Genomic DNA, 23900 nt, shown 5'->3' with positions numbered 1-23900 from the left:
TCAGCAATCAGAAAATATAAACTTATGCAATTTGCAGCAACATGGAGCTGGAAGGGATCATGCTCAGTGAAATAAGCTAGAAAGAAAAAGAAAATTACTGGATGGTCTCACTCATAGCAGGAATTTCAAAAACCTAAATAAGGACCAGGAAAAAGACTATAATAAAGAAAAATTCAAAACCAACAAGTAAGTATAAACCAGAGACACACTACGGGGGATGGTGGTGGTGAGGAGAGAAGGATTTGGGTCAAAATAAAGGGGGTGCTGGGCCTCCCCTGGTGGCACAGGTGGTTGTGCACAGTGCTGTGAAGCTGTGGGCATCCTCTGCAGCACAGGTTCAATTCTGTCCAGCGGAGGGTCCCACATGGCTCAGCAGACCTCTCCTGTGTCGCCTGCTGCCCCCCTCAGAAGTGTATTTCAGTCACTCTGCCTGTTCTGTTCCCTGCTCTGTCTCTGGTGAATCCTCTTACCATCCCGCACATCTGGCCTATACCCTGGTTCTTGTATAAACAAATAAATCTTTAAAAAAAAATAAGGGGGTGGAATTGTATGGGGAATACACCCAAAATGAAAATGCATACATTGTGCAAAAATGAAAAATTATATAAGAATTATATGAAGTAAAATATTTAAAAAAAATCATATATTAGCACAAGTTCCAACCAATATGCAAGAGAGGCCTGTGGAAATGTAACAATAGAAATATTCCATGATATTATTTCAGGTTTCACTTTACAAATAACCTTCGAGAAACTACCACCTGTAATATATATATATTTTTTTTTAAAGATTTATGGGCCTCCCCTGGTGGCGCAGTGGTTGAGTGCTGGGCTGCAAAGCTGCCCTCAACCTCTGCAGCACCGGTTCAATCCCTGGCCGCCAGCAAGGGTCCCACATGGCATGCAGACCTCTCCTGCCACTCACTGCTCCCCTCAGCAGTGTACTTATTCAGTCTGCCTGTTCTGCTCTCCACTCTGGCTCTGGTGGATTCTCTCACCCTCCCACACTTCTGACTGTACCCAGTGCTTGTATAAATAAATAAATAAATCTTTTTTAAAAAAAGGTTTATTTATTTATGCATACAAGAACTGGGTACAGGCCAGAGGTGCAGGAGGTGGTGAGAGGATTCACCAGAGACAGAGTGGGGAGCAGAACAGGCAGACTGAGTGAAATACACTGCTGAGGGGAGCAGCAGGCAAGTCAGGAGAGGTCTGCTGTGCCATGTGGGTATCTCCATGGCTGGGGATCAAACTTGTGCTGCAGTGGCTGTGGATAGCTTCATAGGTTGTGTCTGAAAGCCTTGTGCCACCAGGGAGGCCCCATCTGTTTAGTTTTAATTCAGTATCAATATTCACATTATCTGAAAATATTGCTAGTTTCTTCATTCCTCCAGGCTGCTGCTTCCTCCAGCCCAAATCCACTCCTCCTAAAGGTGGGGAAGGGAATTTGGAGCCTCCCCTGTCTGTGGATGTCACACTGTTACAGCATCACGTCTCCCTCTCACAGGCTCTGTGGGGTGGGGCAGCCTTGATGACCCCACACTCACCCCATTCTCTCTCCCCATTTCCGGGGTGTCCAGGGAAGACAATCAGCATCGTCCTGCTCCAGTTGCAAAGTCTCCAAGGACCCTCCTGGACTCCTTCTCCCCAGCCCCTGGATGGAGTGTGATGCCCCTCACCCTCCTGCTGCTGCTCTGGGGGCCCCTGGCCCTGATGGAGACCCGGGCGGGTGAGTGCGTGTCCAGCTGGACACTGTTGCTCCAGGAGGGAGGAGCAAGGAGCCACTGCGGGTGCAGGACCCCAGGAAAGGCTCATCTCCCCCGACCTCTTGTACCCCCTTCAGGCCCTTGTGTTCTGGCCCCTTCTGTCCCTCCCGCCTCCCCTGAGTGCTCTGGTGCCCTGAGTCTGGGCCCTTCTTGGCCCACCGCCCCTTTTCACTCTCACGGCCCCGCCCCTTCTCCCCTCCAGGCCATCTCCCTGGGCCCTGGCCCCGCGCTGAGAGGAGGGTCAGCCAGGTCTCCCCTCCTGCCCCCAGGCTCCCACTCCCTGAGGCTTTTCTACACCATGATGTCCCGGCCCGGCCCCGGGGAGCCCCGCTACATCGCCGTGGGCTACGTGGACAACACGCAGTTCGGGCGGTTCGACAGCGACTCTCCGGGCCAGAGTGCGGAGCCGCGGGCGCCCTGGGCGGGGCAGGTGGGGCAGGAGGACCTGGACGAGGAGACTCAGAACCAAAGGGACAACGCGCAGTGGCTCAAAGCGCTCCTGAGGGACCTGCGCGGCCGCTACAACCAGAGCGAGGACGGTGAGCTTCGCGAGCGGGGCCAGGGTCAGGTCACCCCCATCCCACCATGAGGCCGGGGTGTCCCCAGTCTCAGGGTCCACTGACCCCTCCAGGCGGGTGGATCTGCCAGGACCCTCCACCGGAAGACCCGCGGGACATTCCTGCCTGCATTTCATTTTCAGTTTAGGTTTATTGAGGTTTATTCAGAGAGGGCGGGGTGACCTCGGGCTGACCACAGGGGTGGGTTTCAGGGTCTCACACCCTCCAGAGGATGTTTGGCTGTGAAGTGAGCCCAGACCTGAGACTCCTCGGCGGGTATGACCAGTTCGCTTACGACGGCGCGGATTTCATCTCCCTGAGCGAGGACCTGCGCTCCTGGACCCCGCGGACTCGGGGGGCTCAGATCACCCAGCGCGCGTGGGAGGCGGCGGGCAGGCCGAGCGCGTCAGGCACAGTGTGCAGAGCAGGTGCTTCCCGTGGCTCCTCAGATTTCTAGTTTTTGGGAAGGAGGTGCTGCAGCGCACAGGTAAGAGGGGCCAAAAGACCTCGGACCTCCCCTCAAACTGGAAGAGGGGGTTTCGTGGGGGGCGAATGGAATAATGGGCAGAACAGCAGCTGCTTTCTGGGCAGAGAGGGAGAGTCCCCCTGGGTTTCATGTTCTGTGCTAGAGAGAGACTTGCCCAGAAGACACCACTTTTCTGGAGGGTTAAGGAATCCAGTCTCTCCTGAGGGAGGAGGCCATCCTGAAATAACACTTCCAGGATCCTTTTGACCTGGCAGCCATCCTGGGAAACATAAGCTTCTCTTTCAAGGTCTTTTTTGGTCTGAGAACATTTCTGGACCTGACTCCTGCCTTTCTGTGTCATTCACCCTCCAACCAAGTCTGGAGTAAAAGTCTGTGTTCTCCCCAGAGACCCGCATCCTCCCTCGTGGGCTCTCACCTAATTATCCCAGATTCCCCAGACTAGGCTGGGTTTTGGGTTTTGTGCTTCCTCCCTCCAAACCAATTGTCATTTGTTCTGAGGATGGTCAGTGAGTCTGCTTCAGTGTCCAGGAAGGAAAACCCAAAGTGTGATTTTTTTTGACCCTTCTCCTCAGATCCCCCAAAGACACAGGTGTCCCTCCACGTCACCTCTGACCGTGATGTCACCCTGAGGTGCTGGGCCCTAGGTTTCTACCCTGCAGACATCACCCTGACCTGGCAGCGAGATGGGGAGGAACTGACCCAGGAGATGGAGCTGGTGGAGACCAGGCCTGGGGGGGATGGAACCTTCCAGAAGTGGGCGGCTGTGATGGTGCCTTCTGGAGAGGAGCAGAGCTACACTTGCCATGTGCAGCATGAGGGCCTGCTGGAACCCCAAGTCCTGAGATGGGGTAACGATGGGCTCTGAGTTTCTTTTTTTCTTTTTTTTTTAAATATTTGTTTATTTATACAAGAACTGGGGTAAAAGTTAGAGGTGCAGGAGGGTGAGAGAATTCACCAGAGACAGAATGGGGAGAAGAACAGGCAGACAACCGAAAACACTGCTGAGGGGAGCAGCAGGCGAGATAGGAGAGATCTGCCATGCCATGTGGGTATCTCCCTGGCCAGGTGGCAATCGAACTCGTGCTGCAGAGGCTGTGGACAGCTACAGAGCACTGCATTCAACCCATTGTGCCACCAGAGAGCCCTGAGCTTCTGCTTGGAGGAATCAGGAGCCCTTCTGGAGACTTTCAGAGAGTCAGGATGTTCCTGGGGCTCAGGGTCTCATCTTCCTGTCCCTTCCAGTGCCCCCTCCTCAGTCCTCTGTCCCCACCGCGGGCATCATTGCTGGCCTGGTTTTCCTTGGAGCTGTGCTCACTGGAGCTGCGGTGGCTGCAGCTGTGATGTGGAGGAAGAAGTGCTCAGGTAGGGAAGGGAGTAGGGGAATTTGTCCACTGGGGGCTTTCATGTCCCAGGGAGGACTTGCCTTACCTGGGTAGGAGAAGTACCATCCACACATATGTTGCCCAGTCTGGTGCTGATTGCTAACACTCAGGTTTTTGTAAACACTTTTGAAAATGAATCACCAATTATTCACCTTATAATTGTGGTGATGGGGATCTGTTTCCCAGCAAATGCCAATGGGAAGGGACCCTGCTGTGGAAAGACTCCAATTCCCTTTCATATCCATTCTTCATATATCCCAGTCCTGACCTGGGTCTTCAATCACAGTTCTAGAAATTTCCCTGTGACCCAGACTTGGAGATTCCTTTAGGACTCCATGCGCTGACTACTCCCTTATCTCACATGATGTTTCTTCCTGTAGGGGGACAAGCAATCAGCTACACTCAGGGTGCAGGTAAGTGTAGATCAGGGTTGGATCCCTGAGCCCCTGAGGACAGTGTAGAGGGAACTCTAGGGAGAGTCACTGTTGCACGAGGATGATCAAGAGGTGACCTGAGGATGGCAAGGGAAGGGCTGACCGAAACGCTGAGAAAACTCGCATATGCCAGGATGGAAAACCACCTGGGAGGGACGCCCTGGACTTGCTTTGTCCTTGGAAGTCTCCTTGGTCGTAACTTAGCAACAGAGACTCACAAGGACAGGCATGTCCGACAAGCACAAGGGCTCATATAAGTGATGTGTATGAGCTCACGCACATGGTGTGCGAGGCAAGGTTGTTTTGGCTTTTCTGACTTATGATAAAACGCAGATGTGTTTGTTCACAATTCCCATATAACCATGCTGAGAAATGTAGAGAATCACTGCTTGTAGCTGAAGCATTGCCCCGTCTGGTGGGTCCTTTGCGACCAGCGTCCCAGGTCTCAGAGCCCACTGGAGGCTCACAAGTGGCGCCCAACAGGGACCTGAAGGAGAAACCTCCCACTGAAGTGACGAGGTGACAGCAGTGGTCACGACTCCACAGAAGGATGTGAGTAGAGGTGGGAATTCCAGATGGGGCAATCTTCTTCAAGGCTTTCTACTTTTGCTTTGCTTCTGCAGCATCTGCTTTCTCACCATAGGCAAAAATACCCCTTAACCAGATTCTAGAATGTTTAACGGTAGTTGAAAAATATAACCCATGGTTCCCAGAGGGCAGGTTGCTGGATATAGAAACTTGGGAACAAGTAAGAGATAACGTGACACAGTCTTATAAATGGAGGGAGAAATGCTTCAAGCTTTTCCTGTTAATTATTTGGGTGGGGGAGGCCAGGGTTTCTGCCACTAGAGTTTTGCCATTTGTTTTTTTAAGAAAAATAAAAAAGTTATTTCTAAAAAATGGTATTCGAAGTTCATTCACAATTGTTAAAGTGATAGGAAATGGTTATAATATGACTATATGAGACTAAAAGGTTTTTATTAAAATAATGTAAACCCACTGTGGTGGACAGGTGGAGGCTACCCCAGTCTCAGCAAGCAGCTGCCTGGACTTTTTCTCCAGTGTTGAGATCACTGGCAGGTCTCTGCTGCCTTTCTGCTGTGGGGGACTGGACTCTCCTTTTGTCCACCTTAAAACACCATTCTGGCCTGTTCTATAGGTAAAAAATCCTATTTCCCTGTGTCTCCTACAAAATGCTTATTGGTTAAGTAAAAACTTTTAAATTTACTTACTTGCTCTTTTTTTGTCTTAAAAATATGCTTGTTCTCAAGGCCTCCTCTGGTGGCGCAGGTGGTTGAGTGCCACACTGTGAAGCTGTCCGCAGCCTCTGCAGCACTGGTTCAATCCCGGCTGGCTGGCGAGGGTCCCACATGGCATGGCAGACCTCTCCTGTCTTGCCCGCTGCTCCCCTCAGCAGTGTATTTCGTCAGTCTGCCTGTTCTGTTCCCCGCTCTGTCCCTGGTGAATCCTCTCACCCTCCCGCGCATCTGACCTGTACCCTGGTTCTTATATAAATAAATAAATAAATCTTTTAAAAATATGCTTGTTCTCGGTGAGATAAAACAATAACAACTTAAAGCCAAAGGATCATTTCTTTAAAATATAAACTCAAAAAAAAATTTCTTATCTAAAAAAAGTTAGTAAAAACTGCCGTGACTGTTGTAGTCTCAAGCCCAAGGTCTTTAGTAATAATTAAGATTAGACACTTATTCTATGTAAAGATTTTAGCTTTTAACTCATTAAAAACCTTCTTAATATAAAAGTGTAACAAAAAAAACTTGGTAAGTGAGAATATCAAACATAAATGAGAAGCTAAGGCATCTCAAAAACTAGGTTGTTTGAGATGTTTTATAAAGGCTCTTTTACAATTTTGAAGGAATTTTTTTTCAGGTCTTAAAATACTAATGTAAATTCTCTGTGCACAGCTTCTTCAAAGCCAGAGTCACTCTTAAAAATACAAATTTAAAATATGTTTGATCTAAAAGAATTGTTATAGAACTAAAATTAAATCATTAACAGGTTTCTCAGTGTCTTCACAAATATTGATAAAATAAATATCTCTTAAAATTTATACACATGACCAAAGTTGAATATGAATATCAAGAACTCTCTGTTTGTTTGTAACTGTCTTTGTTTTGTTTTGTTTTTTACCTCCAGAGGATTAATTATAAATCTTATGATATAATTCAAAGCATATATGCTTTAAAGTTATAATGTTAAGTATTAATAATTTACTCTGTTTAAATGTGTTTATTTCAAAAGAAACTTCTGGTATAAAAGGTACTTTTGTCTTTCCTACTGAGTCACATGTATATGAAAAATGTACATAGTATCTATATGTTACTCTGATTTTTCTTGTTTTTATTAATCTGCCTAATGCTTGTTTGATTATTAGCCAGCCTAGAAAAACTTGGTATGTGCCATTGTTTTATTAACAGCCCTGCAAAATGGAATTCCAGTCATAACAGGAACTAAAGCTACAACTAAACTTTCTTAGATGCCTTAGTGTCTTGGGAACACATCAGCTGGAATAATTTTTGTTAAAAGTAACTGAGTTTTAATCCAATGGGTTGTTTCAAAACATGTACTTATAAACTCACATTGGGTATAAACTTAGCTCTTGTCTGGGTTAATGATGTTGGGTACATAATGTCTTTTAAGTGTCTGAAAAATTACTAAGGTTTTTGAGATGAAAATTAAAGGTTATGATTTGACTGTCAATATTATACTTAGGGCCAGAACTTTCATAGAGATTAAATATGGTTGTTGTTGCTGTTTTCTAATATTTATGGCAAAGCTTTCCAAAATCTAAATTGAAGTAAAATTTGGTAGCCTCTCATTTGATCGATTGAAGGAAATTTTGTGGAACCTCAGTAAAGCTCCAGAAACACTCCACAAACTTTCTCCCTTTCCTCCTGGGAAAGACATTAGATAAATTTGTACTATTTGGTCTACTTAATAAAGTTACACTGAAAGGGAAGTATTGTCACTTGGAAAATGGTAAAACTTTGGCATGTACAGAAATGTTAATATTGGTTTTCTAAAACAAAATCTAGTGCAGGCCATGCTACTCATGCTGTCTGCCAAGGTCCGGGCATGGGGGAAATTTCTGAAACGTCAGAAAACTCCTTAGCTGGCTCCAGCTACTTCTTTTCACTCGGTTGTGGCAGTTATTGAAACCATGGAAGTTTTCTATAAGCTCCAGAATAACACAATGAGTGCTGGCATCAATGCCAGTTTCGGTGATGCACACCTCAGTAGTTTAAGAAAAGTGCCTTCCAACATGATTGATAATGAAACGGTTTCCAATGATTCTCCACATCCTCCAATTTGTAACTCAGTTACCATGAGTAACATTGAGTTCTTTAACAAGCCACATTTGATAGAGCTGTTGGAACCAGAAGAGAAGGCCCTGAGGCACCAGGGGAGGCAAAATGGTCTGAGAAAGACACACCATATACTGTTCCCACGGTACCGGGAAACCTTAGGTTCTATATAGAAAATAGGAGGCCGCCCTCCATCTTACAATCCCTGCTTAGCCTTGTTTTATTTACCTAGCCTGACCGCATAAATCACGTAGTGTGTAGCACCTGTTTTTATTTTCTGAATAACATACATCACCTAGGAAAATATGTAACCAAGTTAATGTAACCAAGTAACCAAGTTAATCATAGACTAGGAAAATTAAGAAATGGGTTGTGCACTGAGTGATCAAAAATAAATTCTGACACAATGTAAATGACATAATGCATGATGTAATGATCAAATAAAAAAATTCTGATGTATAAATAAAGACCCTCTGAGACCCTCAGCAGGAGATACTTGCACCCTATCAAGTGTTTGTGTCTCCTCATTCCCTCATCCCCTCATCCCTCCACTTTGCTGATGTCATCTAGTGCTGCAGGGACCCTTGACATGACATTTTGCAGGAGCTGGCCTCCGGCAAAAATCTTTCAGTACCTGGTATGTATGCAAATTGTCAATGGTTATTGTTGCCTTGCAATATTGTGTACTTCAATGGTTTCTACAAAAAATAAAGAGAAAAGGCCTCAATTGATTCAAATTGATGCAACTTTTGACAGTAAAAATTTTCTGCAAAGGACTGCATAGACTGTTGGAGTTACACCTGATTTTTACTAGGTTTTAGCTAAGTTGTATTTACATTTTGTGTGGCTTTGAGTGGAATTTTTCCAGGGAGTTGACATAGAGCTGAACCAAAAAAAGGAGAAACTGCTGCTTTGTTCATAGGGTTCCAGAGACCTCCAAAAATGATGAGGAAGCTTGCCTTCATTGGCAGGACTGGCCAACCCGGAAAAAGAAAAAGTCCTGGTACCCTCGAAAAGAGGAAAGCCCAGGTGGAGTCTGGGGAGACCAGCTGTGTTCCTGAAGCCTATTTTTAGATCCTATTTTAACAGTTCCATCTGATCCTATTTGGAGTATTCCAACAAAGCTACAAAAATTGCTGTTTGGTTATTCTGCCTTGTGATTTTATGCAAAAATAGGCAAATTTGTCTAAAAGTAAATTTAGTTCACAAATATTTTGCTGTACTGTTATATAAAATTGGAATCAAGGTAGAGAAAACTTGTTTTTAAATAAGTTAAACTAGTTTTCAGAATTTTCTTTTTGCTTCTTTTTTCCTGTGATTTGACATATTTACTGTTTTGTTTTGGTTAATGCCTTCTAATGCTTTTTTGGCATGGCCTAACTAATTTCCAGTAATGAAGGATTGTCAATACTGGAACTTCATGGACAATACTGGTGGCAGACTGTTATTCTCTAACATACACAAAACCCTGGAAAAAAACTGTTTCCTAAGACTATGTCCTGGGATCTGCCCTTAAAAATCAAAAAAGGGGAGAGAGTCCCCTGCTACACTGATTGCTCAAGCACTTATTACTCTAATTTTTTTAAATTTGCAGGCTGATACTGACTGTTCTGCAGCTAAAAAGCATTGGCATTCAGAAGTGGCTGTAGTAAAACAGCCCATTTGGTGGAAAGATGAGATGACCAATCAGTGGGAAAAGGGAGAGGTGCTCACCTGGGGAAGAGGGTTTACTTGTGTTTCTCCAGGTCTGGAAGCCAGAGAGCGGTGGTTACCTTCAAAACTGATTAAGCCTCGTTATGGCCAAGAGGGGGAGATTCCACTTCAAGCCTCTGACTCAGGAGATGAACAGCTTGAGCCTGATAGCAGTGACCAACCCCACTTTCAACAGCAATAAGGCAGATCCTCCAACATGGGGACAGTTGAAGAAGCTGGTGCATCAGGCTGAGAGTGGTGGCCCATACGAAGAAACCTCGAAATTCTGTGATTTTGTTTTTTGAAATGATGGCCATTGTGGAGGTAATTGGTGCAGAATCTTTTTATTGGATCTATGTCCCTAATCCTCCACTGCTGCAGACTATGAGCTGGAATGCAAGGTCACAAGGATTCCAGGCAGCTTTGGCAGCCTCACCTTCATCTGGATGAGGAACTGGAGGGTTGCCTGGGCAAATTACAACAAGCTGTTCAATGGCTAGGTGGCCAGTTTGTAGCACTTCAACATCAGATTATGCTACATTGTGACTGGAATGTCTCAGCTTGCTATGTGACTCCAGTGCAGTACAGTAGTTTGAACCACTTCTGGCAGGTAATCCGATACCACCTGACAGTATCTCTGGTAATATGTCCTTGGATGTTCATGCTCTTCAACAACAGGTGTTGGATTGTTTTTGCTTGATCTACCCAAGGAAACATATGAGGCACTGGCTCAAGGAATAGCCGAGGCACTTCAGGGAATGGACTCACAATCATTTATGCAGAGCATGACCCATAGCGTTAGTAGTGCTGTGATTGTTGTACTAATATGTGTGATTATTTTTTGTGTAGGATACTCCTTCCTCTGCCGAACCATGAGTGAACAATACTCCACCTCAAAGATCTTAGCCCTCTTTTTAAAGAAAAAGAAAGGGGGGATGTTGCATGAGGATGATCGAGAGGTGACCTGAGGCCGGCAAGGGAAGGGCTGACCGAAACGCTGAGAAAACGTACATGTACCAGGGGGGAAACAGCCTGGGAGGGACACCCCGAACTCGCTTTGTCCTTGGAAGTCTCCTCTGTGGTAACTTAGCAACAGAGGCTCACAAGGACAGGCATGTCCAACAAGCCCAAGGGTTCACATATGTGGTGTGTGTGAGCTCACGCGCATGGCATGCGAGGCAAGTTTGTTTTGCTTTCTCTGACTTACGATAAAATGCAGAGGTCCTTGTTCATAGTTCCCATATAACCATGCTGAGAAAAATAGAGAATCATTGCTTGTAGCTGACAGCAGTCCCCCATCTGGTGAGTCCTTCACGACCAGCGTCCCAGGTCTCAGAGCCCACTAGAGGCTCACTGTCACCCTCATCATTTCCTCCGAGGGTCTCATCTCTGGCCTCTGACCAGGATCTCTTTTGTGTTTCCTCAGCAGAAACAGTCCCCAGGACTCTGGGATGTCTCTCATCCCCTGGGACACACCAGAGAGAGATGTGAGAGGGACATTCTGAGGATGCAGTGGACTATTGAGAATGTTATCATTTAAGGTGATTCACCTGAATTTCTTCAATATTATTTTCCTTCACCGAGTGAGAGAGCTATGCCTTGTGTAGAACTGAATGTGGTAGAATTTCTCTCACCCCCCCATTATATCAGTGATTGATATAAATTTCTTAAATTAAATCTATTCATTGTTAATTTTTGTATAATATTTGATTTCTCTCTCAGGTGTAGTCCTTGTAGTTCCGTCACCACCATAGCACCCATGATCCATCACTACAGTCCCTTGTGCTCTTCTCTCCCCTATTTGGAATCATCTCTCTCCCTTTCCCCTTCTGTATGTCTCAAATCTATAATCAGGTTGCAAATTTTGTCTTTATTCTGACCCTCTGTTTGGTTTCGTATATATCACATATAAGGACAACCACCTGATATTTTTTTTCCTTTTGACTTATCAAGCTTAATATACTCCCTTCCTACCCATCCATATTTCCCAAATGGCATAAGTTTATGGTTTCAATCACTGAGTACATTCCACTGTATATATGTACCACACCTTTTTGATCTGTTCATGATCCCCTGATTTAAAACACAGTGACAAATCACTTCATGTCTGTAAGAATGCCTTATATTAGAAAGACCAGATATTAACAAGTGCTGGTGAGAACATGGAGAATATGGAACAATCCTACATTGTTTTTGAGAATGTAGACAGGCTCCTTTTTTTATTAAAGATTTGTCCTTTTTATACAAGAAGTGGGGTACAGGTCAGAGGCATGGGAGACTGAGGCGATTCACCAGAGACAGCGGGGCACACAACAGGCAGACAGACTGAAAGCACTGCTGAGCGGAGCAGTGGGTGAGATAGGAGAGGTCTGCTGTGCCATGTGGGAATCTCCCTAGCTGGCCAGGATTCGAGCCCATGCTGCAGAGGCTGTGGACAGCTTCACAGTGCTCTGCTCAACCTGCTGCGCCACCAGGGAGGCCTCTGGCTTGGTTTTGATGTCAACAATATCAAGGTTTCTGCAAATAATGAAAGCTCTCCTGACTAAAAAGGAGAATGGAGGCATCATACTGCCAGATTTCAAATTATACTACAAAGCCATAATAATTAAAACAGTATGGTACTGGAACAAAAGCAGACACACAGACCAATGGCATCAAATAGAAAACCCAGAAATAAACCCACATATTTATGGGCACCTAATCTTTGACAAAGGAGCAAAGTATATGCAATGCAACAAGGACAGTTTATTCAATAAATGATGCTGGGAAAACTGAACTGCTACATGCAAAAAAAAAAAAAAAATGAAGCTAGACTAATACCTCATACCATGCACAAAAAACAAACTCAAAATGGATAAAATAATTCAACGTAACACCTGAAACCATAAAGTAGATAGTTGAAAACATAGGCAAAACACTACAAGAAATACATCTCAGCAACACCTTTAAAGACACATTCCCCAAAGCAGAGAAAACAAAAGAAAAGATAAATAGCTAGGATTACATCAAACTAAAACTTTTGTACACCAAAGGAGACATTAACCAAAACCCAGAGACACCCTTCTGATTGGAAGAAGATTTTTGCTCACAATGCAACTGATAAGGGACTGATCACAAAGAGCTCACATGACTCAACAAAAGAAAACAATCCAGTCAAAAAATTGTCAAAAGATCAAAAAAGACTACTCCAAAGAGGAAATGCAAATGGCCAACAAGTATATGAAAAATGTTTGACATCACTTAAATCAGGGAAATGCATATCAAAACCATAATGAGATACCAACTTACACCAGTGAAAATGGCACATATTTAAAAAACAGGAAACAGCAAATATTGCCAAGGTTTTGGAGAAAAGAAACTCTGCTACTCTGCTGGTGGGAATGCAAACTTGTGCAACCATTATGGAAAACTGTTTGGAGTTGCCTCAAACTACTAAAAATGCATCTACCTTTTGAGCCAGCAACTCCATTCCTAGGAATGTACTCACAAGGCACAGAAGCATCAATTCAAAAGAATACCTTCCCCCTTTGTTTATTGCAGCACTATTTATGATAGGTAAGATATGGAAACAACCAAATGCTCAAGAATAGATGACTGGATCAAGAGGATATGGTATATACACAATGGAATACCATTCAGCAATGAAAAAAGATAATCTCATGCCATTCTCAACATGAATGGAGCTAGAGGGATTATGTTCTGTAAAATAAGCCAGAGATGAAGAAAAATATCAGAGGATTTCACTTATAGGAGGAATATAATGGAATCAAATAAGGGATCAGGAAAAAAATACCAGTAATAATAGAAAAACAAAATTAGGCAACTATAAATCAGAGACATTTTTCAGGGGAGGGGGGAGGTAGAAGGAGCAAAACGGGAGAGAAGAGCACAAAGGACCATGGTGATGGTTCATGGGTGAAGTGGTGCTGGGAATTTCATGGGGAATACACCTGAAAGGAGAAAGCATAAAAGCATACATTGTACAAAAATGAACAATGATATCATATATATATAAATAAATGATTATATATATGACATACATCTATGACTATATATATGACATTTTATATATATACATATAAAACATAATTAAGGTTTCTTAGAAAATTCAAAGTGCATCTGCCATAGGGCCCAACAGTCCCACTCCTAGGTATGTACCCACAGAACACAAATACACTACTATGAAGGGCACCTTGCACATCCATGATCACTGCAGCACTATTTACAATATCCAAGCGATGGAAACAACCAAAATGCCCAAAAACAGATGAGAAATCAAGAAGTGGTATATAGATAATAGAATACTACTTATCAGAAAAACATAAATGGATGCCATCTGGGGCAACATGGATGGATTATGCTAATTGAAATAAGTCCAAAGGAGAAAGACAAATATGTCACTTATATATGGTCTAAGAAGTCTAAGGGCTATATTAAGGCAAACTTAAAAACTAACCCTTGAACTCCCCAGGCTGCGCCTACTGCTGTCCAGGGCTGCAGACCAGCCCAGGCTTCCTGGCCCAGCAGTGCTGGGTGGTGGATGGACCCTCTCCAGTTTGGCAACAGACTGATTTGATGACAAAGCCTGACTCCCGCTGACTGAGTCCCCCACTGTGTCTTGTTGCACCTACACCACCACTGGGTCCCCAGCCTCCCCTTTATGCTAGAGCTGAGATGGATCTTGTACTCGATGCTGCAGATAATTATTTTTTTATATTATTTCTATATCCAACCACTGGGCCAGAGTATGACATCTTCCAACAAACTGTTATAAGAAATCTTGCTGCTTTTATGCTGTATTTCTTCTTTGTGACAATGAGTTGTTACTTTGTCTATAGTCATTTCCTAATGAACCACCCACAATATTTGTAGAATCAAGTCTACTGAGAATCATGTTTACTGTTAGGTCATTACCATGGATTAAGTATTCCCACCATGTCATGGAGCTGGAAGGGATCCTGCTCAGCGAAATAAGCCAGAAAGAAAAAGAAAAATACCGGATGGTCTCACTCATAGCAGGAATCTAGAAAACTTAAATAAGGGGCCAGGAAAAAGAATGACTATAAGAAAGAAAATATCAAAATCAACAAACAACTATGAACCAGAGACACTCTATGGGGGGTGGGGTGGGGAAAGGAGGGCTTGGCGTCAAAATAAGGGGGTTGTAATTGTATGGGGAATATAAAGATAAAATTTAAATAAAAAATATAAAAAAATATTTCCCCACCATGTCACTGCCTCTGTGGAGCTGAGAGGATGCAGCAAATTACATGGCAACATAGGAAAGTTTCAAACAGCTGGATTCAACTCATTTTTCCTGTATGGTCTGTCCTCTTTCTCACCAACATGCTGATCTACTGGATTCACAGAGGCTTTCTTTATAGACTTAAAGATAAAGGAATCCATGAACCTCCTCTCTGGAAGATCCTCTTTACCTGAAAGTCATGGTCTTCACCCTGTGGATGGCTTTCTTCAGAGTCCACCCTTTCATCTTACCATTAAACCAGCTGGTTTATTTAGGTTGAACATCTCGGTCAATGTCTGCACAATTTCCATTCATGACAGTGATTTCTGTCTCCTCAAATCTGAAGGCCTTTTATCAATGACTCAGCTCATCATACAGACCATCACCTCTTCTCTAACTACAACTGTGGACAATATTTTACATTGTGGGGTAGAATTGGAGGCTCATTCAAAACCCTTCCCTCTTTGAAGGGAAGGTGAGAGAAAAAAGCACAGCAGCCAGCAGGAAGTTGTAAAAAATAAGAAATTATTATTTTTTAAGATTTATATTTTATTTATACAATAGCTGGGGTACAAGCCACAGGTGTGAGAGGGTGAGAGGATTCACCAGAGACAGAGTAGGGAGCAGAACAGGCAGGCAGACAACTGAGGGGAGCAGCGGGAGCGACAGGAGAGATCTGCCGCACCATCGGGGAATCTCCCTGGCTGGCCAGGAATCGAACCCGCACTACAGAGGCTGAAGACAGCTTCACAGCATATGCTCAATCAAGTCAAAAAATGAACCAGGACTTTAGAGCCCTAAATAACGATCTAGACCTCATGGGTTTAACAGACATCTGTATGACACTGTATCCAAAAAAATCCAAGTACACATTTTTCTCAAGTGCACTCGGATCATTTTCCAGAATCGGTCACATATTGATCAACTGGCATATGAAAAAATGTTCAACATCCCTTATAATTAGGGAAATGCAAATCAAAACCACGCTGAGATACCACCTTACACCAGTAAGAATGGCACATATCAAAAAAAACAAGCAAAAACAAATGCTGGCAAGGATGTGGTGAAAAGGAAACTCTCCTACATTGCTGGTGGGAGTGCAAACTGGTCCAACCACTACGGAAAGCTGTCTGGAGTTTCCTCAGTCTACAAAAAATGGAGCTACCCTCTGACCCAGGAATTCCACTCCTAGGGATCTACCCAAAGGACACAAAAATGTTGATTTAAAAGAACACCCATAGCCCTCTATTTATTGCAGCACTATTCACAATAGGTAAAACCTGAAAACAACCCAAATGCCCAAAAATAGATGACTAGATCAAGAAGATGTGGTGTATATACACAATGGAATATTATTTAGCAATCAAAAAGATAAACTCATGCCATTCACAGCAACGTGGATGGAACTAGAAGGAATTATGCTCAGTGAAATAAGCCAGAAGGAGAAAGAAAAATATCGGATGGTTTCACTTAAAGCAGGAATATAGGGGAACCAAATAAGATATCAGTGTAAAAAAAGTAATAACAGTGCAAAACACAACAAAGCAAAAACAGAGAATTATAAATCAGAGACATCCTGCAGGGGAGGAGGAGGGAGAGGGATCAGAAGGAGGGAGGGGGGAGCACAGGAGACTGAGGTGATGGTGCATGGATGCATTGGGGAAGGAATTTCTATGAGGACTACACCTGAGGGGGTGGGGGGAAAGCAAATATTGTTTAAAAATGATCAATGATGTAAAAAAATAATAATAAAATATAATTTAAAGAAGAAAAAATAAGACATGCTTAATCTAAAGGAGTTGTTACTGAAGGACTGAAATTGACTAAAATTTACTAAATTGTAGTTTCTCAGTATCTTCACAAATATCAGTAAAATAATTATCTCTTAATTATACACATGGCCAAAATTTTAAAATGAAAATCAAGAGATCTCTGGGTCTTTCTTGCTTTTTTTGCCTCTGGAGGATTTGTTACAGGGCAGGAAGAGGGGCACCCCAGACCCCCGGAACCCACTTCTAAATAGTTTCTGCTGCCTGCTGCATCAACACAAAACATATGAGACTTTAATGAAAATGAACTTTAATATAATTAGTAAACAACACAGGAAAGGCAAAGAATATAGTTTCTAAATCAAGCATCCAAAGTTACCCATCCCCCTGTGGGTAAAAGTCCACCCAAGCAGGATTGGCTCAGAACAAGCCCCAAAGCCTGCCACAAGTTCCAAAGCAACTTCCAGTGGGGACCCACAGAAAAGGGTCAGAAACAACCAGACAAGTCTGGGAGGAAAAGAGCAAAATCAAAATCAAGACAAAACCTGCCATTGTCACCTCCCCGTGAGTCTCACCCACATCTGTGTCACCCAGTCCACGACCAAAAGGCAAGTGCAATTTCCTCATGCGTCTCTCTGCTCCATGTGCCTCCTCCAGGTCTCCTTGTGGCTCCATCCTGCTTCCTTCCTCCTCAGTCTCCTCTGCAGCTTCTTCTCTCCCTGCTCAGCTCCACCCTTCTTTTGGATGGGGCAGGGAACCTGGCACCTCCCCCTTTCCTGGGGACCACTCTGTTACAGATTAATAATAAATGACGCCTGTGAAAAATCCTCAATTTTGAGATCGTGATCTAAAATTGTACTAAACAAAAACTAATTCAAAATTTGATGGTTTCAATCATACATGCCTTAAAGTATTAGTGTTGGATATTAATACTTTACTCTGTTTAAATATGTTTACTTAAAAGAAAACTCATGCTATACAAAAAAAAAATAATAATAATTAACCTGGTCTATGCTAACAAACTTACTTCTAGGTTTTTATCTAAATGTGTCCTGATAAGGTCTTTTTCCAGGAACACTGATGCACTTACCTTTTCCCCTTGGAGAAAAAAACACTTTTCTCCCAGTAAATGATTGACTTCTTTAAATAAAATTCAAGGTGACATCTAAAGCCATATAGACAAGTTACTGAGACTCTCACATGTATACAGAAAATGTATATGGTTTTAGGTGTCTAATTTATCTTGTTTTCGTCAATCTATCTAGTGCTTGCCTAAGAAAAACTTGGTATAAAAAATTATTACAGTGGCAACTCTGCAACTGACTTGAAATTCTAGTTCTAAGAAAAACTAAAGTTACACTTGGTATCTATCTTAAATTTGTTCTTTTCATCATTATTTAGATGGCAGCTAAATTTCTTATAAAACTAAGGTTTTGCTAAGTTTAGTAATAAAAATTTCTTAATCATTTACTGAACTTCAGGTTTACATTTTGCTCCTTATTGTAAGGAAACTAAAATTTAATGTCATCTCATCAAAAAAAAAAAACAAACAAACAAAAGCAACTGAAGGATATGTTTGTTTAAGTTGTGAAGTCTAAAGAGATGGTAGTGTAACAGCTATTACAATGTCTTACAATGTGGAGATTAAAAACTAGGATGTAATAACTCTAAATACAACTAAAGTGAGGAGTGTGTGTGTTTAGAAAGAAAGGAATGTATTGAAAATGGATATTCTAAAAGTCCTTAAAATAATTTAAAGTAAGATGGGTATCTTTAAAATGAAATGGTATTAAAAAGTAAGAAAGCAAAAGAAAGTGCTCAAGGTCTGAGAGAGGGATTTTAGTAAAAAAAATTTGTATGCTCAAATGACTTACTATAAAATATTTTAGTTAACTTAAATATCAGTAGTGCACCTACGTAACATCAAGCTTTATTCCTTTTTATATATAAAAATTAAGGTATTCTTGGGCCTCCCCAGTGGCGCAAGCAGTTAAGACGCAACCTATGAAGCTGTCCGCAGCCACTGCGGCACGAGTTCGATCCTGGCTGGCCAGCGTGGGTCCCACATAGAGCAGCAAGCAGACCTCTCCTGTCTCGCTCACTGCTCCCCCCAGCAGTGTATTTCATCAGTCTGCCTGTTCTGTTCCCCGCTCTGTCTCTGGTGAATCCTCTCACCCTCCCACGCATCTGGCTTGTACCCAGGTTCTTGTATAAAATAAATAAATAAATCTTTAAAAAAATATTAAGGTTTTCTAAATCTGCTTTCATTAGTTTCTTGTAACAAATTAAAGACTGTTCAGGTAATCTAAAACTCCTGGTGTTCTTTTACCCTCAGGTTACCTAAGAAAAAACCTTACCATGTCAGCATTGCTGAGCCTTATCAAAGAAATAAATCTACTCTTAAAAATCCTTGTTACTGTCAGTAATTAAGTGTTTTGTAAAGATCTGTAAGTTTGTTCTATGACAATTTCATTCTGATATAGTAAAGTTTTTGTCTTATGAGGACTCCTAAGACACCTGATAAAATTGATTTTCATTGTGAAAACCAAACAACTGAGTCAATTTGGGTATATTGATACCTCATAGGACGTATTCTCATAGGATTGTTACACCTGTTCAACATAAATGTAAACTAATGAGATTATTCTAAAATACATAAGATTTCTTAAATATAATAAGCCAGTTAATTATAAAAGACCTGAGAAAAGTTACTCAAAAGCCCAAAAATCCCACATCATTTTGAATCCGAGGGCAAGTTAGGGAGGATGAGGCAGCCTCAAGGACATGCAGGTGGGGACCTCGGAGCATTAGGAAGGCTTCAGAGATGAGGACACCTAGAGGAATGGAAGGAATTCCACGGGGAATAATAAACATCCCAGGGCCAAGGACAACATTGTTAACGCTGGCCTCGGTTTCCCTCAGGTGATAAAGGGAGGTGGAGTTTGGGGAAACGGAGAGTGGTTTAATGTATGGACAAATGAGGAGGGCAGCAGACTCCTGTCTGGTAGACCACCGCCCTGCCCTTTGTCAGAGTGCAGGAGATTTATGCAAGGGGGGGATGGGAAGGGGTCAGCACTGAGACCGGTGGGCGCCAGCCTGGTTTTCTTCAATAGCTGATGTTTACCTTTCTCTTCCCTAAAATGCAGGGGTGCTCATCTGGGAGACTGGGCCATAAAGACAAATCTATCAAACAAGGGGGAAGATGCAACAAATGGGGAAAGACAAACCTGTTAGATAAGGAATGTGAAGATCCCCCACTCAGTAGCAGATTAAGTGAGACAGCCGAGAACTACCAATCACAAAGAGACTGTGGAGCTTTAGAATAATGAGGGAAATAAGGTATACATTTCCTTAGACACAACTCCACTTTGGCTTCCTTGCCCCTCCCTGGCCTGGTTTCATGGCCTGGGATCCCCACTTTATTTCTGCTCTTTTTCTCCTCAATAAACTTTTTCTTTCTTTAAACAAACCTGCCTCTTCTTGCTTGCTTGCCTGAGAGTCTGCGAAGTTCCTGCTGTGGCTTCCTGAGACACCAACCCGTGGTGGTCTAGTGGCTGGGACTTCGCGCTGCACCTGCAGCCTGGGATCCGTTCCTGGCTGGGAGACTAGGCCTGACAATTCCGGTATCAATTTCAGGCTAAATTTGCTGAGACTATTAAAAGGTATATAATCTAGACCCAGAAAAGGACAAGCATTTTAGTGGCTTCCTTCATTAGCCAGCCTTGCTTTGACATCAGGCACAGACTCCAGAGACTAAATCAAGGGCCTAAGATCCTTTTAATACTTTGGACATGGACTTCAAGGCCTACAGTAACATGGAGGGGACTAGCTAGACTGAAAAAAGAAAGGGAGAAAGACAAGAGAAAGCCCCAGTATACGGCAGTTGCCATTGTCAGTGCCCTGCCACCTCAGGCTCACTCAAGGCCCCATGCACCCCAGGGCATTTGAGATTTCAACCTCTTAATGGTCTGCCTCCACTGCCAAAACCCAGAAAACATCAGGGGCAAGAAAGGTGCCCCCAGTGCCATCGCCCAGGGCACTGAAAAGTAGGACTGCCCCACTCTCCAGAAAGGGAGAGGCCAGCCCAACCCACAGGCCAGGATGGGAGGACAGGCTTGACCATCAGCTGCCTCTGACTATGAAGAACCCGGTGCAGGAGACCTTCTCTGACGAAGCCCAGAGGTGAGACAGGCTCCCCTGTTTACTGTTTCTGTGGATAAGACTCAGATGACCCTAGGAGCAGCAGACAAAAAGATCACCTTTTTGGTAAATAAGGGGCCACTTACTCTTCCTTACTCCAATTTTTGGACTGACCTTGGTCAATTGTCCCCCTTACTAGTACTGATGGCCAGCCTGAGCCAGGACACTGTATAGCACTGCTTCCTTGCTCGCTACAAGGCCACATGTTTATATTTTCAGTCTTGCTTTCCTAGCTTCCTCTATTAGGACAGGACATGGGGACTAAATTCCAAACTAACAGCCTCAGCAGCCACGATTGGCTCTCCCAGCTGCTGCTACACAAGACAGGAATAACACGGAAGCCCTAATTCTCACTGATGCTGCCACTTTGGCTACAACCCCTCCAGGTGTTTGGGACACTACAGTGCCAGGCTGAGGTGTCTTTGCCACCCCTCTTAGGGTGCAATTAAAGGAACCTCCTCTCTTCTTGATGGAACCACAACACCCCTCAAGCCAAAGCCCAACAATGCTCCTTGAATCCCCTAGTCTCAGTGGTTATGGAACACCATGGAGTGCTGGGCTCACTCACGAGTCTGTGCCCTCCTTACTCTTAAATCCTTAAAAACCCAGCTTCTGTCCTGGATGTTCCCCTTTTCCATTCCCTTACTAAAACTTTTTAATTTTTTTATCGTTTTTCTCTTGCTTGGGCCCTTTATCCTCAGTGCCCTCATCGGGATCATCTCTCGCCTGGAAGCCATCAAACTCCATCTGGTCCTTCAAATGGAACCCACTATAAAGCCTCCACCATCCTTCTTCCAAGGTCCCTTAGACCATCGCCCTGAAGAAGAGCCCTGACTGTATCCCCACCTCGCCTGCCTGCATTCAGCAGGAAGTAGTCACTGATCAGATGGACATCCTTTGTCCCAACGACAGTTAGGGGCTCCATCCATAGAGGGGGGAATGAGTCCTAGGGCAAGTTAGGGATAATTAGGCAGCCCCAAGGCAGTGCAGGGACTTCAGGAGAGTTCAGGAAGGCTCCAGAGATAAGGGCAACAAATTCCAAAGGGGACTAATCACACTCCCCAGGACTAGGGGCAACAGGATATTCCTGGACAAGGACAATAAAGAAAAAAAGATAAGGGCTGGGACACAGACACTCAGTTCTGGGCAGAGACATTCAGGCAGTGAGTGAGACACCAAGGACTAACCAATCACAAAGAGCCAGGTGGAGCTTTAGAGTAATCAGAGAAAGCAGGTCTCTATTCCCTGAGGCCAGACTCCACTTGGGCTTCCTTGCCCCTCCCTGGCCTCGTTCCACTGGCCTGAGAGTCCCACTTTATTTCTGTTACTTTTCTCCTCAATAAACGTTTTCTTTCTCTAAGCAAATCTGCCTCTTCTCGCTTGCTTGCCTGAGCATCTGCGAAGTTCCTGCTGGAACTTGGGGGTCAAGTGGCTGGGACTCAGCGCTGCCCCTGCAGCCTGGGATCATTCCTGGCTTCTCCATTCTGGCTGGGAGACTAGGCCTGAAAACCTACAATTCCAGTATCATTAAGGCATTTAGAATTTATGGTGATGTGAGCTAACATTGAGAAGAACAGATTTTCTGGGGTCTCAGGCGTCCCCTTGAGCTTTAGTATTTTCTGCTTCACTTGTTAACTTTTTTAGATCACCCCAGCTCAGTGGAGTGGATGCTTCATTGAGTCCACAAGATTAATCTTTGTCCTTTTCTGTCCTCTCCTGGGAGGCGGGTATATGGCAAGTATTGGATCTCAGGAACAGTCAGCTGACCAACACGGTGGGAAAGAAACGAGTAAGTTCTCCTGTAAAAACAATAAATAGGGGGAAAAAGCGGCAGGTCCCTGTGAGAACCGAGACACAGAAGATAAACTGGGGGTGCTAAAAAATTGCCCGGAGAGGAAAGTTGCATATGAAAGAGGAGAAGAGAGAAAAGCAGCAGAACCCTGTGGCCCTGCCCCACCCACGAAGCTGGCCCAGAAAAGAGAAAAAAACAAGAGCAAACTAGAGATCCAGCAGGGTAGAGAACAGGCACCACGCCCTGCGGCAGGAAATGTGGGCAACCCTGAGCTAACGGCTGGGGGAATTGCAAACTGGGCGCCCCCGGAGCAAGGCCAGGACCCCGCGGAGAGACCCGCAAACAGCCAAGGGCAGCCGGGAGCGCGGGAAGCACCGGAGGGTGCGGCTGCCCAGGTCCCCGCCCGCGCCCTGGGGCTGTGGGGAGACGCGGAGCCGGCAATGGGGTGAGTCTCCCGAGTGGGATTCACCCCTGTGGGACCCAACTCCTGGTCAGGGCGCACAGCCTGTGCCTGCGGGGACAGACAGCAGCGCCCCCATCCCGGGTCAGGGATGGGACAGGCCCCGCCAGTCTGGTCCTGGCAGCGGGGTCGGTGCAAACCGCCGGTCTTGTCCAGACTCAGCAGGAGTGAGATGCCTGCACAGCTGTTAGGGCGGAGGGATGGCAATTTAGGGAGCTTAAAGTAAGTGGAGCTTTATATATTTGTTCCCGTGGGGGCAACTTGCTCTCTCGATTCCCTTTTTGTTTTATAAGTTATGTTTTAAGGAGCCTGTTGGCTCTTTTAACTGTAGCTTGTCCTGCAGGGCTACAAGGGCCGCCAGGCACATGTTGAATATTTCACTCTAGCAGGAAGAGTTAAAGGCTTTGGAGATGTAGGCAGGTCCATTATCAGCTTTTATTTGTGAAGGGATTCCCATCGCCACAATGGCAGATTAAAGGTGTTTTTTAAACATGTTTAACAGTTTACCCTGTTAGGGCCAAGGTTTGATAAAGCAGAATAGGTGTCTTTAGAGACATGAATGTAAGGTCTATTGCTGCACCTCCCCCTGCAGTGACCTTCAGGGCTAATGACTGTTGCCATGGTCCCTGAGGTCCGGTGTGGGCAAGGAACCATGCGCGCAGGGGGAGAACAGCAAAACTCCCTAAAACATAAATAAACTGGATGCCTGTTAAGACATAACGACCACTAAAAGCTGCCATAAAGCTTATCTTGCTTTCTCAAGTCCCATAAACTTTATTCTGCTACAACTG

General features: G+C 44.2%; 1 pseudogene; it reads left to right on the top strand.

The window, feature by feature from the left end:
* Window positions 1–1669: 1669 nt before the first annotated feature.
* Window positions 1670–5912, top strand: LOC119252026 (patr class I histocompatibility antigen, A-108 alpha chain-like; annotated as a pseudogene).
* The last annotated feature ends 17988 nt before the right edge of the window (window positions 5913–23900 follow it).

The sequence above is a fragment of the Talpa occidentalis genome, unplaced genomic scaffold (genome assembly GCF_014898055.3).
Source record: "Talpa occidentalis isolate TD23 unplaced genomic scaffold, MPIMG_talOcc4v2.1 talOcc4.2, whole genome shotgun sequence".
NCBI lineage: Eukaryota > Metazoa > Chordata > Mammalia > Eulipotyphla > Talpidae > Talpa > Talpa occidentalis.
This window is presented reverse-complemented; position numbering and strand designations above follow the sequence as displayed.